Genomic DNA, 19,891 nt, shown 5'->3' on the forward strand with positions numbered 1-19,891 from the left:
GGAAAATATAAGACTAAACCATAAGCAAAACGAAATGATGAACTGTAACTGAAAGAAAAGACTGGGTTTATTATTCCCAACCACATAAATCTCAGTGGATCCATAAAACTGACCTTTGAAATGTTCTTTACGGGTCTGCTTCGACTATTAACATAGTGGAAATAGTATTTACACCTCCCAATGAAGTCAGATAAATCTACGATGATAAGAAAGCAGATAAAGAATGACAGAGCTTGAGTTATCAGGATCCAGTTATGAATAGCGAAAGGAATTAATAATAACAATAAAAAGAAGAAAAATTATAATTTAAAGAACTTTATTATCATTATTATAATGTAATAGAATACTAGCACTGGCACTTGTTTGCTATCATCTGAGCTAAAGAGTTTGAACGCAGCTGTACGTGGGTTCAAAGAAAGCAGCCTGCTGCGGCGTAGGTCACACCTCTCTCTCTCTCTCTCTCTCTCTCTCTCTCTCTCTCTCTCATACTTGATCGGTTCCATATTTGAACATCCTGCTCGATGGCTTGTTGGCCAAAGGTCATTCGTACAAACGCAAACATCTGAACATGTAAACAACATAAGTTGGCGAGTGTCCTTTTCACTTGTAATACACAAGATCTGAGAATTTTGTTTTGCTTATCACGCGATGCTATTTTGCGATGTAGGGCTTAGGAAATATGATTCAATTATACATATGGATGATATAAAATGAAATATATACATGAATGTACATATGTAAATAAGTTTATACATTATATACATACACACACATACAATCTCTCTCTCTCTCTCTCTCTCTCTCTCTCTCTCTCTCACACACAAATATATATATATATATATATGTGTGTGTGTGTGTGTATAGAAATAAATATATATATATATATATATATATACATATATATAAATATATATATATATGTGTGTGTATGTATATATGTGTGTATTTATATAAATATATACATACATATATATATATATATATATATGTGTGTGTGTGTGTGTGTATGTGCGCGTGTTTGCACCCGTATGTGTGTTTTGTAAAAAGCCCAGCGTCATCCAATCACTGTACCTAACACATCCTTGTACCCCAACAATGTATTAATGGTTTCATATTCGCTTTAATGCAAGAGGATCAGCTTCAGTTAAGATATCTCCTTTAAATTCCGTTCCAGCTTACGCGAGACTATCTGATCCCTTCGAAGAGGACGAGAATCTACACAACGAAAAACTACCACATAAAATGGCATACCTCATCATTTGAGCCGAAACTTTAAATGGATTTCTACTGAAGATGCCCCGGGGAAATAGCGGGAAGACATCACAAAGTCATATAGATAGGGAATAGCTGAAACATGAAAGCAACAAGACCAGTGTAGAGAGAGAGAGAGAGAGAGAGAGAGAGAGAGAGAGAGAGAGAGTGCAATATGTTAAAACGTATCCAACAATCTTGGCATGTGATCTAAATGGAAAACATGCATAAACAGCCTCATTACCATGAAATGGAGTCAGACGGTCTCAGGGGCTTCCAGCACACCAATCTTCTCTACCCTACAGTCGGAATGACCACAAGCATTTGTTATGGCAGGGTTACCACAATGGTATTTGGGAAAATTTCCTAATCTTGTCGTAAATTTTACAGTGATGATGACTTCTAAAACAAAGAAATTACAATATTAATCATCTTTAGCATAATACCAGGGTTGTGGTGGCCTATTGGAAACGTCCCTGCCTGGCGATCGCCAGACTGGGGTTAGAGTACCACTTGAGCTCGACTGTTTCTTTAGTGTCTGCAACCTTGTGAACTAAGGAAGAGGGTTTTGGGAAAGCCTATATATATACTTTCTAAGTATTCACCAGCATTGTCTGACCCTCCCTGGTGCCAGCTTGGGTGGAGAAGGGGCTTGGGGGCTGATCATATGTATATATGGTCAGTCTCTAGGGCATTGTCCTGCTAGCTAGGGCATTGCCACTGACCCTTGCCTCTGCCAAGAGAGAACTGTTTTCACCTAAAGTGATTAACCTCCTATTATAACTACAAACCAATAAGAGGACTCTGTTTATCCCTTTTTCTTTACGACAATCTTAAATATAGAATTGAAATTATTACAGAAGTAGTTCCAATGTTAACATCGTTCATTTTCGAAAATATAGTAATATAGAAGCACACCAAAAATGCAATCATAAACGGACTTCACAACTATGAAAAACCAAATGAGGTTTCAACAATTTGGAATAAATCATTATTTCCGGTCGATGATAATGGAATATCACCTCTACAGCATTGTAACTATTGTATATATTATAACTCAAGGGGAAATCAAACAAATAGGATCATTTTTAAACATTGCAGAATTATGTATCGACCATATTTTCATTAATTTCAAATCCCCAAACCCTGAAAGGGAGATAAATATTTCAAAAAGAAAAACGAACCAGTATGAAAACACGTATATACCCACTGCATGTATAGCGTTACAATCAATATACAGTAAAAGCTTAAAGCTTGGTACGGGTGATAGCATGTCCAAGCGGAAGAATTACAAGTCCGCTGGGACATAGATTAACCATGGCTGGTCTTAACGTCCCTCGAAAGATATATATACACTTGGGAAATGGAGAGGGAAGTATAGGAGGACGGAGGAAATCTCTAAGGCACCCAAAGAAGAGTGATGAAGATGCCATCGTAGGAATAGGAGGGGGACGGGTTAACTGCCATACATGGAGTGATAAAAAAGACGATAAAGAAAGACAAAGTGTGATGATAAAACCGACCATGAAGCACACAAAAATCCTCTTGGTCACCAAAATAATATAAACATTAGTTTGCCTATTATTGTTTTACCGTAAAAAGTAGTATTCAGCTATAAAATGAACAATATTTTCATAACATGTAAGAATCTTTCTTATCGTGTATACGAATGGATAACGATTTCTTATTCCACTTAAGATTAAATGGAACTGCTTTGACAGAATATTCCTCGTAAGAGTTCAGGTGATCCTTTACGATGTTCCTTGCATGACAATGCAGATGGCACTTGAGAATTTTTGAAGAATCCCTTCGGTTCCAGCTGCATTGCTATCTACTTATTTTTCATTCTCTCCATTTGATCTCTTTCACCTTTGCTGTCCAACTTCTTAAAACTTAATTCTGTTCTAGTTTCTACTCTCCTCTACAAATGAACATAAACAAATTCCTCAACCCCATGATAGTATAGAAATGTAGGTCAGTGTCTCGTGAAACTAATCAATAATGACAATAATCGACCGCATATTGTAAATAATCAATGGCTGCATTGTGTCAGGTGCGGTAATGGCCAGCTTAGATTATGATCACGGAAGTGAGGGGTGCAGTGGTGCGGATTTCACTTAAGTAAAACCACACATTCAAATACCATGATAGGTTGGAGAAGTTTGATTCAATCCTCCTATTGGCAAAGACTATTCGGGGGCAAATTCGAACTTACTGTTATAACAAAAAGTGTTTGGTGGATACCCTGCAGTAAAACTATACATTCCATAAGATTTAAGGTCACCCCTTGGGTGTTGGAGTATTGTAGTTGGATATCGAAAACTTTCATATTGTCACCTCTATTAACAATAGATTTGTTCAAAATATTTTACAAATAACATGCGTACATATGCATAAAGGTATATACGTATACGTAGACACATCTTTACATAAATATATACAGTATATATATATATATATATATACATACACACACACATATATATATATATATATATACACACACAACACACAACACACACACACACACACATATATATATATATATATATATTCCATACACACTTTACAGACAAGAATAAGAATTTGTCCAGCCACTTAATTGCATACTATTGCCCAGAAAATGTGTTGGATGGAAGTCACATATCTGCCTTCACCTTATTGGAAGAAATAATGAAATAAATAGCGTATTCTCACGTTACTGGAGGGGACTTGCAAATGAGCAACCGAGAACGCCTACTGGTTACACAACCTTATTCTAGACTGTAGTTTCTAAAAAGCATTCTATTAACGTTTAAAAATATGAGAATGATTATCACCATCCATTATATATCATAATACATCACTAACCATCAAACAATTATAAATAATCCATTTTAACCTTTATCTGTCTTCATAGAACGAAATTTTGTTATGAGAGAGAGAGAGAGAGAGAGAGAGAGAGAGAGAGAGAGAGAGAGAGAGTGGGAGTGGAGTGGAGTGGAGTAGGGTCTCAACAGCAGTCGCTTTCCCTAATAAACTGCCAGAGCTCCTGTGTAGTAATAAAGGATTACCATGACCCAGCTGCTTGGGAAGTCCACTCTAAAGTCCTTATTCCGACATGTAAGTAGGGTTATACATACACAACGAAAAGAGTCTGTATTTATCTTAATGAGATTTTGGTCTGTATGTTGTCTGCTCTTATCAGTCAGATTATTTTCATGATACAATGAGTAAATTAAGGTAAAATGCATTTAAAGGACAGGTTATATCAGTATAAACGTGATTGTAGGACGTTTGGCTATAGCTGATTTTCATGCACTAGAATATTTGGTCAATATGGTATATTTCACCAATATCAGAAAATAGCTAAAGGAAGAGGAGGAGAAATTCCATCACATTGGCGCTTCCATTTTGGGGTGTCTCGTTCAATATTAAACAGAGACTGAATCTAGTATTCAATGTGGAGTAGAGATGGTATTCAGCTGCTCTTTAAATGTCTCCCCCCACCCACCCACGTAATATATACGCTACAACTGTCTGCGTAAAAGAATGAAACTGCACGAAAATCAATAGCAGCCACCTCATCTCACTGTTTCAGAAGAAGCCTTCGGCGACAGGCGTCTCTGGACCAATTTGTTTCGGTTGGCATATTCGGTTTGTTACAAGCAAGAGAAAGAAGAGTTGCAACAGTGAGGATGTTTTTAACGAAAACAATATTTTGACAAGTTCAATCCAACGGTATCTGGAACGAAACATATAGCTACTTTTTAAGCTGTATTTAGACTTAGAGACACTTAAATAAAGGATTAATTTATAACAGAATGTACATGTCGGCTAAATCATGCTAGATCTGATATGCCTGTTAACGACCAAAATACACAATTCTAGATTTTATGATAACGAACATGGAAATTTTACTTTGGCGTTCACACTATAAAAAAACCTCTATCACGACCAGTTAAGATTATTCATGGAGACATAAAATCTGTCAAATAAAAAATCTAAATACATAAAAATAGAAAATAAAAAGCAAACTCAAATTGTTGTGTGATAGAACAATACATTGAACTCGGATTTATATGGTTTTACTAAAAATGTAAAAATTACACAAAAATCACAAATGCTTCGTGTGGATCCTGTTCACCGGTGCTTTCCCTTGTGTAATAAATGTTTAATACACAAGTACACACACACATACACACACACACACACACACACATATATATATATATATATATATATATATATATATATGTGTGGGTGAATGTATGAATGCGCATATAAAAACCAAGTGGGTGCTTTAAACTTGCTTTCAATTTGGTCTTCATGAGGCCAGCTCAAATGCAATCCTGCATGAAGGTGACATTGGAAACAGGACTTGCAATCGAACAGCTTTGGAAAACATTGGTAAAAATCATAAAAAAGGTATGTACAGCGTCCACCGCATATAAATCGAAAACCTTTTAATAAAACCAGACCACATTTCAGACACTATAATCTCTCTCTCTCTCTCTCTCTCTCTCTCTCTCTCTCTCTCTCTCTCCCAAAACGTATAACGCTCATGATAACTTGAGCATTAATTCACATACGCATCTTGTTGTCAGTCAGGCATCATGCGACGCATCAAGGGATGCAAAGATGAAAGGGAGATCAAATAATAGACACGAGTAAATAGGGTTTTGCCGTAATGCATGTTATTATATAATCAAATAAGGCAATGCCTCGACGCAGTAATACATTGCCAAACTAGGGCGAAAACCATTCATCAGATCTTCTCCTAAGATTACGCCTCTGTCATAACAGTGACATGATAATCAATCATAAGACGTTAGCCATTTAATGGCTCAGTGAAGATGAAATTGATGTTTTCGAATTAATCTCGCTTCTCTCTCTATCTATCGACACACACATTATATGTATATACATAAACATAATATATATATATATATATATATATACATATATATATATATATATATATATATATATATGAGTATGTATGTATGTGTGGAAGTATCTAATTATCACTGGAATATAAGGAAAGAATAAATTCCATTTATGATCGGTATCATCTATCATGATATTGTCGCAAGACTAATACATAATGGAAGAGATATACATTTTATATTCTTGTGCGTGTACGCATTATAATCGTAGCAAAAAAAAAAAAAACCTAAATAAATACATACTTCTGTGTAAAAACATTACTAAAGAGGTATTTTTGTAAAGCTTGAATTCACCTAAAAAAAAAGGTCATCATCCAACAAAATATTCGCCCAGACTCTATTTTCATAAGAAAGATATCCAAAGCACAGCATCTGCGAGCCCTTGACCCAGGGACTCGATAACTGAAGAGTGGAAAAAGGGAGAAGATACCTCCTATGACCATTTATCTGAGGAAACCTTAGAGATAGATTGAATGACGAAAGCCGATTACTCGTCCATTCAATACCAAAGCGATAAGGCAGCGGACGGGTCACGCCGGGCCCTATTAGGGGTGGCGTTCAAGTTGAATTCAGTGGGCTGGAAGTTGGCTCTGACGGCCCTCGGTGCCAAATGCGATCTTGATGGCGCATGGACGGATGCCAACATGGAGAGGGGCCATAGCCACAAAAACCATCAGTACCGCGGCCTTCAGCGCCTTCCTTGTTGGGACGTCTCGGAGGCCAATAACACTCACCCTCCCCCCCCCCCACCCAACCTGACTTATTCCAACACTTAGCATAATGAAGAAAATAAAATTAAAAAAAAAATTCTTTCGAGTACTGTGAATCTTTCGACCAGCAATCTTACAATACAGTAGTAATCATTACATTACAATACTATGAAATATAAACAATATTCGTAACATAAGTTTTTGTTACAAAAGCTCTTTGAACGTGGGAAATCGCTTCAGTGCCAATCTGCCTTTCACCAACCATCAAATAAATGTTTTAACAGTTCATAGAAATATTAAAAACTAAAAAAAAAATAATAACTTAGAAATCTTTTAATTGTTTGCATACAACATCCATAGTACTTGTAACGATGCAACCAAAGTAGTAGAGGCTGGGATATTAAATAGAATCACACACAATTGTAGATGATATAATTTACAAGATAGGCTGAAAAATCTAACATCACTATCCTAATTCACACATTAGACTAAAAGAAGAAAGATAGAAATAGTAACAAAACTAAGTAGCATTGATCTTCCAAACCGTTGGTGATTATCCTTCGTCCATTCCAAATGGAATTTATTGGGTTAAAGTTAAATGGGGTGACATTCTGCATTTTCTTTCAAAGAGAAACCTAAAACCATCTTGAATCTCGTCAGTAGATTCAAAGCTGCTTGAAGTTATTTATTCCTTGATAATACTAAAACACCGATCAAGAATATTTCCCTGTCAATTCATCCCTTACACAACTATAACACTTCTTATCAATTAGCTCATGTATACAAGTGACGGTAGCCAAGCAACTTAAGCAAGTAAGCTGGATACAAACAAACCCAGTTATGTGCAATATAAAGCTACAAAATTTGCATAGAAATTAAACAGTGGATGTACTACCATTACGTAAAAAGGCCATTGTCTACTTAAGTGGGAATAATGGTCCTGGTCGTATATATGTCCTGATATAAACACTCTCTCTCTCTCTCTCTCTCTCTCTCTCTCTCTCTCTCTCTCATATTTATATATATATATATATATATATATATATATATATATATATATATATATAAGAAATAAAGAGGAACCAAGACAGCTAACAAAACCTGCCAGAACGTCCATCATCGACCGACTAACAAATGGAGACCATTCACGCTTGGTACTATATGAGAGATACTTGGAAGTCTAACCACAGACACCATCGCACATTAGTTTGACTGACATCTTAGAAGCGACCAAGCTATCTACATGATACGTGCCATGAATGCAGACACCAGGTCAGAACCTGACCAAGCTGGAAATTCCCAGTATACTTTCGACTTGTTTATAAGATGATCCTCGGCGTCAATGACCTTAGATGTCAGGATGCCAGAAAACTTTAAATCAATCAATCAATCTAAGATGATCCCAGCAACTTCTACAAGTAAATGAGAGACTGGTTTATCAACTTTAAATAACTGTTGGCGAACTGATGGACATTGTGTTTTGAGATTCTCGGGGTTTTGATTAGGAGGTTTTCATCAATATTTTAATAAGAGACAGGCTTAAAGTCAATCGAGTTAAATTGAAAAGCATCCAGCGGCGTACTATTGTTCGAGAATAAAGCCCTTGTCCGCACTGCGCATGGTGGCAGTGATTAAAATGGCCTTAAATTGTGCTTCGAGTCCCTTACTCACCTGACCTGGCCAGGCACTGTTCGGCCCCTCCCTAAATGCAAATCAGGTGTGAAGAGGATTACAGTGTTATTATTAAGTGCTCAACACTTTTATGGCATACTTTTCCTAACGCAGGAGTCGAACTCTGGGTTCCTCAATTATAATAAATGAATCCTGGGGAGAGAGAGAGAGAGAGAGAGAGAGAGAGAGAGAGAGAGAGAGAGAGCTGCGTATGATTGACTATTAAAAACATAACTAAAATGCAGTTTGAAAAGAATCTACTCAAAAACTATTCATCAATAAAGCAGCAATTAGTAGAGAGGAAATTTTTCCATTTATTTCCTCTCTCCTCCCTATTTGATCAGTAGCTGAATAGGAGCAGCATAGAACGGAATATCAACCGTTAAATCTTAAGAATCTAGCCCTTGTAAAGTTGCCCTTTAATCATTCGAAGAACGAATTCAAGATTAATGATTGGGAATAACCGTTCTTAGCTTGTCTTCCAGAACCATGAGAATCTAACAAGAGGTGTTATTCAGTTTCTCGATAAACATCGGGCAATAAACACGGAAGAAGCCAGTGTCCCTTTTAAAGACTATATATGGATAGGGGGGGAATACCCTACAACCCCCCCTCCCCCCCATAACCGGTCAAAGGATATAGTCTTCTCTTTCCAGTCAATACCATATTTCCTGATTCCTATTTATTCATATTTTTTTTATTATTTTTTCCTACCTTATCCTGAAATCTAGTAGTTGAAGCCATCTGCTACTCTTTTGTATTATAACATAATCATTCCTTCCTTCACCAATGAGCCATCGAATGTGCTTTTTTTGTAAAATAATTCATGTCCACATAGAAGCATCAGTCAACCCGCCAGTCCCAAACCATTATTTTTCCTATAACTTTTCCAATATTTTTTTTTTTCATTGTTTTCTCACCCTAAAACTTTTTTGCAGTCTTAAAGGTAATATACCCTCTATTTATAAGTAAACTTTGAAATTGTATTAACGGTTGTAATTCGTAAAAACATGACTTTTGCAGAGGTAGTAAGTCGACCAAGGCAGCAACCACTCGTCCATATACTATTCGCTAGAGTACTAGGTACTTTGACTGGCCAGACAGTTCTACATTGAATCCCTCTCTGGATATGGCTCATTTTTTCTTTGCCTACACATACACCAAGTAGTCTAGCCTATTCTTTACACATTCTCCTCTTTCCTCATACACCTGACAACAAAAAGATAATTAAATAATTCTTCTTCACTCATGGGGTTAACTACTGCACTGTAATTGTTCAGTGGCTACTTTCCACTTTAGCTATGGTAACTAGCTCTTCTAGGAGAAGGACACTCCAAAATCAAACTATTGTTCTTCAGTCTTGGGTAGTGCCTCTGTACCATGGTCTTCCACTGCCTTGGGGTTGAGTTCTCTTACTTGAGGGTACATTCAGGCCTACTGTTTCTATGTTTCTTTATTTCCTTTCCTCACTGGGCTATTTTCCATATTGGAGCTCTTAGTTTTATAGCACTCTGCTTTTCTAATTAGGGTTGTAGCTTGGCTATTAATAATGATAATGATAATAGCACGGTCTACTCCAGCATGACATAAGCCTCGGCAGTACATTGATTGAATAGGAATATATATCGTGTTGGTTTTGGCTGAACAAACCTTTTTTCCCCGTAGGTATCAAGGTTAATTACCTCGACCAACGAAGTTGGAAGGGGGTTATGTTTTCGGCCCTGTTTGTGTTTGTTTGTTTGTTTGTTTGTAAAGAGCTTCCTGACACAATTCTAATCGTAGAGTAATGAAACTTGCATGGATTAACTATTATGTAGAAAGCTGGAAATGATGAAATTTTGAAAGGTCAAAGTCATGGTCAAGCAAAATGTCTAATTTACGTAATCAGCCATAAGTTTGGACATCGCTGTCACAACCACTTCAAACTTGGTTCATATTTGAGTGTATAAAACCCCATGCCAATTAATAGATGAGACGGTCAAAGGTCAAGGTCAAGAAATAAGCTGCCGCGGAGGAGGTCTGCGTTCTACTGAGTGCCCCTCTAGTTCTTCCTACATTTCCAATAGTTTTTCAAAACCTTAAAAACATCTTTCAACCTTAGAACGAATAAACATTTCCATTTCAATCTTGGCGTTATTTTGTTTAAACAGACAATAGAATATTTTCCCCTGATTTTAAAACTGCCCAATATTGCCGATCCCGGCTAAAATCTCAGTCTTTTATGCGATCGGTGGAACCATTTTTTTTTTTTTTTCAAGTAAATATAAATTTGTTTGTCAAGGTCAGGCAAGGAAGGGCTGATATGACTGAATATATAAAATTGACAATGTTTAAAACTAGTAACTTTCTCCAAAGAAAACCTGGTTGATAATCTGAGTAGAGAGGGAATAATAATAATATTCATAAATAATTATATTTTTCATAATATATAACAATAAACAAACTAGAAATCCTAATTTTGAATTCATTTCTAAAATGAAATTCACTCGCATTTCATGAAACCTGTAGTTATCAAACAAAATAAAAGGTGTTCCTAGAAAAAAAAAAAAACTAATAACCCTAATCGTGTATTAATATTCAACAATGTGACCTCACGTTACGTTTAAAGCAGACTTATGTGATGATTGTGAAACAGTATATCGACAGAACCGACGTGGCAGGGAAAGACGAGGAGACGTAGATGTAAGGTCACGTCCTGACAGGACGCCTGACCCAATTCTCTCTTTTTTAAACGAGGGATTCATGTAGTTTATTGTTACTGATGATACAACTGTAGTTTTGTATTTATCCATTAGGTTCTTAAAATTGCCAGCTGTGACTGACTAATGCAGTGAAATAAAAAAATTTTGGGCATTATTATTATTATTATTATTATTATCATTATTATTATTATTATTATTATTATTATTATTATTATTATTATCTAAATGTTCAAATTGTGGTCTGGTGGAATTATTTATAAAGAGAACGTACTCAAAATACGACTGCATTTTCATAAACGCTGAAGACTTTTTTGTTTCTATTTCCCACCAAAAAATTTATTAAAATTAATATCGTTGACCTTTAGTTATTTATGTTGCTTCGTTAAGAGTTCTTTGAATAGAAATGGCTCCAAATTGCATGCACATCCATATACATACATACATATATATATATATATATATATATATATATATATATATATATGTATATATATATATATATATATATAAATATATATATATATATATATATATATATATATATATGTGTGTGTGTGTGTGTGTGTGTGTGTGTGTGTGTATACGAAGAGTTAGTAGGAGCAAAGATTTTGTTCCTTTCCTATATTTGCAAAAACAAAAACAAAAACAAAAACGGTTACGGTTCTTTCAAATCTAATACAATCTTAAAGAAACGTTTATATACTCTCGTATGAATAACATTATTTTTCAATAATACCTTGCATGAATATGCATTTCATATTGTTAAAACAGCAAAATTAATCAATGATTACAATAAAAACTACAAAATTTGAAAGTATACTGTATATATATCCTTCAATTACAGAGATGTTATTTTAGAATAAGTTTTTGATTGAAAGTAGAGTAAAAAGTTGATTTTTTCACTAAAAACACACGAGGCTTCATCCAAATTTTGTTTTTTTAACTTGGAAATGCCTAAATGAATTTTTCAAGTCTTGAAGGTACCACGTTTTGTCAGTATTGAGTCATCCATACTGTAAGCAGTAAATCAATAAACAACATCAAATACAGGCAACAGTGGTCGACAAAAAAAGTCATCATAGGCCTAATACTGTAATTAGTCAACTGAAGCTGAGGTATCACAACACGTTATACAGTTCCGATGAATAAATATTTACATATGTATACGCTTTTGCATGCAACGTACAATACATGTTCATAAGATTCTCTCTCTCTCTCTCTCTCTCTCTCTCTCTCTCTCTCTCTCTCTCTCTCTCTCTCTCTCTCTCTCTCTTTCTTTTCCCTTGCTTTGCATCCCACCTCGTCTTGGATGACCCTTACTCAAGTGGCAACTACCTTATCATGAGCCCCTCACAATATTATTTCCAGAGTAAGTTAAGGAAGAAGACTTTGAGGGTTAGTTTGATAAAGGAAGATGCGCAGGAAAAAAGAATGAAGGAAAGGGGAACTGACAGAAAGATGGGATAATGATGTAAAGTGGCAACAATGAGGAAAATCAATTAAAAATAGAATCTGAAATAAAATACAGATAAAGATTGAAAAAATGGCAAAGGAAAAGAATATAGCCGGAAATGTAAGCAGTAAGAAACCGGCGTGGCAAGCAGGTAAGAATGAATATCATGCACTGGCAGTAGTTTCAGAAGTTGTGTAGTTTTGCTGTTGAGAGAATAAGAAGAAAAAGAAGAAGAAACGAAAGATATACAAAACATAACGACAAACATCACCAAGCGACAAATTGAACTGCAAACAAGAAAACAATCAACACAAACAAATAAATTCCAGTTATTTGTCAACATCAAGTGAGTGTTTTTCCTCCTTCCCTGATTTCCAAAAAAAGACACTTAACAATGTCCCACACCTTCCTTGTACACTTGGAAATGGGTTTAAATACATGAAATATTCTTCACATTATGAACTTTCGAAAAGGGGATGGATATTGTATCAATTATCGGACACTATATTGGGATTTACATGTGGGTGGAGGTTCTTTATTCACTATGGTTCATTTTAAGCTCTGGCACTGCTAAGTGGTTTATAATCACATGGAATCACTAAGCAACATTTAATGTGGTCTGGTATCTAGTCAGTTTTAGTAGCATGCTAACTGAGCACATCATATCGCAAATCAAAGAAAAAAGGTCTATTTACTAAATTTTATTTACATTCAGGATTTTCCTTCAATAAAAGTGAATTGTAAAATTCAAGGAATTCTGTTATCTAAGTCAAATAGAGAAAATAATTCTTATGGAAAATTCTAATTTGTTAAATCCAGAACTCGAATCTTGAAAAAAAAAATGCATTTTTAGAACTTTTAAGAGATATGGGAAACAATATGAGGCAGTTCAAAAGGAAACAACTGCCGATTTTCCTAAATTTTGCAATAAAGAAAACCATGCACCGTAATGGTGATAATTAATAGTAACAATAGTAGTGGTGTAAGTATATCGAGCTATACTTACCCTATTTTCTGCTTGACTACGCTGCGCTCTGCTGAAAAATAATATCTCTGCAAGACATAAAAGAGTTTTCCTATATAAAATTTTCCTGGGTAAAGTTCTAATCGTTTCTTTTTTATATATCATTTAGATTTTCATTTAACGATTGTTATGCACGAAACTTCCAAGTGGAAAATATTTTCTTTGATTTCTCTCGCATATTTCCCGTGTTTCACCAAAGGGGTTTCATTCATATACATTGACTCATCTTCCAGTATTTATACTGGAAGCCATTCAACCTGGTATTCCCTATTATCCTCTATAGCCTCTAGATTTAGGACCCATGAGTGGTCATTAAATAGTGCTAGCCATAAATACAGAAAATAACCCAGAGTGAGAGTATTCACCCAACCCATCCCAAAAGAGAAACGGGAATAAGAATAAGAAAACTGTATTGGAAATCCATAAACGCCTTTCCAACCAAACCTTAACAAATCACTAAAATAAAATGCCCTTCAATAATAATGTTACTGTACTCTTAGACAACAGACATGAGACCATATTGCTGTGTTCGGACGTAACTTTGAGTTATATAATTGGCACAAAACGTGCACATAAATTATTAAGAGAAAGGGCCACTCCCAAGTGATAACATTTTACCAGATAATTAGTTATTAAATGGAATAGACAAAACTTCCAATACTTCAGTACGTCAAAACTACGACTTCATTGCTAGCAAAACATTTTTCATTTGCATAGTCAAGCAACGAAATGAGTAGTTTCTCGTTAAGTTAGAAACATTTCAACATAATCTATGAAGCTACTGTCTTGATTAAGGGCCTGCGATTACTCGCAGTGTCATAATTGAAGTCTCTGTATACTTAAATTCGTAAAATAAGCCTTAAGGGATATCTATGTTGAAAAAACAATTTTAGTGTAAAATAATTAAAATTATTAAACAATCAATATATAAATCTCCATATCCAAAAAAAAAGTGTCATTTTGTAATGAAAGGTCTCTGCTCTAAAATGGTCTCACCATACCTTTAACCAAAAAAAAAAAAAGGAAAAAAAAAGGTTAATGTTAAAACTGTCAAGTTTACAACACTGCTCAATACTACAAAACTTTCATAAAAAATAAATAAGTCAAATCTGTGAGAAATTCTGCTTGAAAAACTGTAGCCTACTCTTGTAGCAACTTCTGAAAATATCGAGCTAAGGCCAACCTTTGGTGAAAAGCAGTAATTTTACAGATAACGGAATGAAAAGATATCAGATTGAGGTCTCCTAAATAAAAAACACAGCCATCCTTCAATGATACAGTATAAATATGGCAAAGTAGTTTACTTTAGTTAAAGTGTTTTAGATAAACAAGTAAGTGGATACCGTGGATGGTTATATGCAGGCGAGATCACCCAAGCACCCAGACAAAACAGAATGTTCTGATTATTCAATCTACTGAAGGTCAGTCACACGAGACCTTTCAACATTGCAAAAGTTCTGAGGCATAAAGGCTAAAATCTAGTAGCATCAAACATTGGTGTACAAGAATGAAAATTGGCGTGACTATTTCCAAGACAGAGCTACAGGTCCAGTGATAATATCCACTTGTTGTATTCCGGAAGTTACTACAATTGGGCTCTGAACAGTCCCCACTGCATATGAAAGTAAACACACACTGGAAATTTGAATTTTGAATGAGGCTTCAGTATTCGAAATTGAGTTGAACGTTTCAGCTTAAAACGTTTCAGCTTCAAATGCTACATAAAACACAAATTATGTTATATAAGAATCCCTTTGAACACCAGGAGTTTTTTCACTTGAAATTTCAATATGAGGTCCATTTCATCAATGATATATTTTTTCTTTGGAGGATAGGGGGATTATACCAAAATAACTTGGAAAGGAAAATAAATAGTTCAGGTGGGGGAAAGTCTTCGATATAGCATTTTCCCCCCCTCCTCTTCCACCCCCCTTCTCTCCTTTTCCTCAAAAACTAAACATTGGGGGGAGGGGGTTACAGGAAGAAAAGGGGGATCAGGTCGAGGCCAAGTCTCAACAAGAGGATAAACAGGGAACGTTAGTTGAGAGGTAGTTAAGGGGAATTGGCTTGGGGGGGGGGGAGGGTTTGCTTTATCATCATCCCCCTTCCACCTATTTCTCTTCCCTTTATTTTCTTTCCTTCCTATTCATCCCTCCTGCTCACTCTCTATCTTGCACCCCCTTGTGACACTACACCCCTGCCCCACCACCACACCTCTCTCTCTTTTTTTCCCTCTCTCTTTCTCTCTCTCTCTCACACACACACAACCACTAGGGCAGGAGTGCGTGTGTATGTACGTGATTGCGCGGCGCGTCACCATCGAAGAGGCACCGATATCCTCTTATCTACACCACAATAGAACGACACCGCACCATTTTCTTGGATGGTGACTTGGTCCCTACAAGAGGAGACTGCTGGTCACTTTCGGTGCCTTTAAAGAAAGGTTCTAAATGCTTCACGACGGGACACTCGCAGGGGCGCCGCTCTCCCGTCGGGGGCCGCCAGCGATGTAAACAAAGAACTAGAGGCGGCGGTGGTGCCACTGCTGGACGAGCAGCACGAACATGAAGAGAGGAAGGAGGAGATGGCGGTGGAGGAGGAGGAGGAAAAGGGTGGGGAGGCGGAGGAAGAGGCTGCAGGGAGAGCCAGAGTGAGAGCGTGAGAAAGAGTGGGGGAGTGAGAGTCTAGGAATCAGAGAGAGAGAGAGAGAGAGAGAGAGAGAGAGAGAGAGGAGAGAGAGAGAGAGAGAGAGAGAGAGAGAGAGAATACAGTAATTTGGAAATAGTAGTCCTTGGGAAAAAAAGGCTGTTAAACAAGTACCAAAAGACTCAAGAAAGAGAGACGAACGAAGATGCATATTCAACCATCAATACAACAGCATCAGTCGATGGGGGAAACTTATAGTGGGTTAGCCATTACTTTTACTCTCTCTCTCTCTCTCTCTCACTCTCTCTCTCTCTCTCTCCTCTCTCTCTCTCTCTCCTCTTCACAGCATCAAGTACTCCCACCCAACTAAACCCAGCCCTAGCTGCGTGGATATAGCAGCGCCCCCAGCGCAATGTATCAGCCTTCTATCACCAAACTACAATAAAAAATACAATGACATTTAAGCTGTAGTCGGGAATCCTCAATTAATCATGAGGTTGAACCAAAAGGAAAAAAAAAAGAAACTATCTCACCAATGGAATTTAAAAATCCGTAAGGTATTCTTTAGTAACCTGACAAGAAAGTAGAAACCTCGAAAATAGCTAAGTAAAAAATTCAACCAAGCAAAGTATAGTTTATATATATATATATATATATATTATATATATATATATACACACTTCATCTCATCTCTAACGTATTATCTCTTAAAATAATAAAATATATATTACAGGGTATATGAAATAAAAGTGTATGCCTAAAATCACATGGGAGTTTACTTAGTAAATATCAATACTTGCATGTATAAAACTGCATTGGTCTCAGAAAATTAACACGTAAGCTTTCAAAAAATGTTTTTGTAGCCACTTACAATCTGAGGTTCAAACACAACAGAAAGTAGTAAAAGTTTTTTGCAGAAAGGATAACGATCACCTATGTGCAATGGAGGATATAAACAATTCCAAGCAGTAAAAAAATATTCAAACAATTGCAATCAAAGAAAAAAACCGAAAGATTTGTTTTATTTGCCAGATGCTTTCAACTGGAGTTTTTACATTCCATAGAACGTGGAGTATATTTCTAAGGGAAATAGTTATCTTTTTTTAACTGTAGTTTTTATCAGTGACAGTTGCTTGTCTCTCACACCTGTTCCAAATAAAATGGCAACGTTACAATTGTTAGATTTAAAGGGAGACCTATTTCCCACATCAGATAATCATAGGTTCACAAACATAAAATAATAATCAATTACTAAATTTCGCTGAAGAAATGAAAACCCTAAATTATAGAACACAAATAACATTCATCGATTAATAAGCAACAGTATATTAAAAATCAGTGACGATTATTACCAGTCAGTTCATGGTTTCACTTACACTATTTTCGGATGTAAGCTATGGAAAAAAAAAATCATCTGAAGTGTAATAATCATCTCTGAGTTTTATCCAATTATCACTTTATTATAGAAGGCACAAACTGAGTAACTCTACTGATTATTTATGTCAACTGAGCTGATATCACTACAAAAATATCGGTCACGTAAATCAAAAAGATATTGCAGAAGTATCACATTGGTCTGGCCTTAATAATTACATGTGAAAGGAAAAGAGACACTGAAATTAATAACTGATAATTGATATATTTCATCTTCAAGCCCTATCCGCACACAAAAACAGGCGTTGTATCTCGAGAAAACACGTGACAAAAACCACTGACAATTTCCTATTTCAAAGGCTGAAAGCTCTCATCAGCAGCAGTTATTCAAACTCCATTCACCCCCAAACTTCTACATATTCTCTCACTACCTCAATGTTCAGACATCAATGCAGGTTCTTTTTCAATCTCCCCTCCCATTGAAACACTTCCAAAATGTACTCTCTTTTCTCCTACCTATCATCTCTCATTAACCCTGCCTTCTTAAAAGCACACTGACCCATTCTCCCACCCGTTGCGTTAATCCTTTCCCTACTTCTGCATATCTCCCAATTTATAACCATTTCAAATGCTTTGACACATACTACTAAACCATTAATCTTTACACCTTTCACTTAATCATTTGCATATAACACGTGGACTTCAATTTCAAAGGAATATTGGAGTATAAAATCCCTTCATATATTCCAAACATCACTCCTTCAGACACTTGAAGATTTCAATCAATCTTTTGCACTTAACCTGCAACCTTCTGGCTCCATCTATTCTGTAACACGTCATCTTCTTAATTCATAACTTTGCAACATGTAATACGCCCTTTCCTTGACTTTTCGCATCACTCCATCTTTAACGGTGACATGACTCTCCTTTGTTTTATATATATATATATATATATATATATATATATATATATATATATATATATATATATATACACATATATATATATTAGAAAACCATGAGGCTGATCTCTTCTGGCACCCTCTCCTTTTAAGGGGAAAAAGTGCATGGGAATAAATAAATATATATATATATATATATATATATATATATATATATATATATATAGACAGATATGTATACCGTACACACGCACACGTATATAAATATGAATATGTGTGCGTATGTGTGCTTATGCCACGGGCGTGAGGGAGCGCAATATCAATCGTTTTACTTTCAGTATGATATTCTTTAAAGATAAAAAAAAAAACTTCAAGAACTGTATCCAGGTTGAGTGGATTGCTTCAATTACATTGATCCTTGATTCGAATATGACTATTTCTATACAATTATTTTCAGTTCCATCGGAAATTAATAGGATCCTGATTTATAGTTCTTTAAATCAAATTGCATAATCCCAAATCATTTGGCATATAGCATCGATCAGTGGCAGCTCTATCATCGATATGTCATATTCATTCCGTAAGCAAATTGGAGCTAGAGTTTAAAGAATAATTTTGAGGTAAAGGACCCAATGAAACAAAATATCCAGTAAAAGACATTCTTGGGTTCATAATGTTGGGAAGTTGCTTCAAATAGCTATTCAAGTCGAAAAATTTAGAATAAACAACTTGAAATGCTAAAAACTTATATATAATTTCCTATTTTAGTGCAAAATACTCATACGAAACAATAAAAAGAATCTCGCTCAGACAAATAATAAAAAAATAATGCTTCACGAGAACAAACAAGTGTGATAAGTTCACTTTGAAATGGAGTATTACGCCCATGCAATGATTTTTTTTCCCTTAGGCATTTTGATTAGCATCAATAATAGAGGACATCGAATTCCTCATTACCAACAATCAAAGTATGCAAAAAGAGGGATGAAATTAGGAAAACCTAGAGTATGGACTTCCGTGTTCATCCACATACTCTTAATTTGGTACAGAAATACTTATACGTGCCTCATACGCATAACTAGGTATTGAACGTATGTACATAGCGCGTGTGAAGACTTTTCCTTCTGAGAGAGAGAGAGAGAGAGAGAGAGAGAGAGAGAGAGAGGAGAGAAAGAGAGAGAGAGAGAGAGAGAGAGAGAGAGAGAATAATAAAATAGAGAGAAGGGAATA

General features: G+C 35.6%; 1 protein-coding gene across 13 annotated transcripts in view; it reads right to left on the reverse strand.

The window, feature by feature from the left end:
• OtopLa (Otopetrin-like a) overlaps positions 1-19,891 on the reverse strand; it is an 810,925-nt gene that overhangs the window by 127,059 nt on the left and 663,975 nt on the right. Inside the window, exon 1 of one of the 13 annotated variants that reach the window (XM_068363673.1) lies at positions 16,112-16,255. The exons of the other annotated variants lie outside the window; for them this stretch is intronic. The gene's annotated coding sequence lies outside the window, so the exon portion shown is untranslated. Of the gene's footprint in view, positions 1-16,111; positions 16,256-19,891 lie in introns of those variants that run through there. 13 annotated transcript variants of the gene reach the window in all.

The sequence above is a fragment of the Palaemon carinicauda genome, chromosome 40 (genome assembly GCF_036898095.1).
Source record: "Palaemon carinicauda isolate YSFRI2023 chromosome 40, ASM3689809v2, whole genome shotgun sequence".
Taxonomy (NCBI): Eukaryota; Metazoa; Arthropoda; class Malacostraca; order Decapoda; family Palaemonidae; genus Palaemon; species Palaemon carinicauda.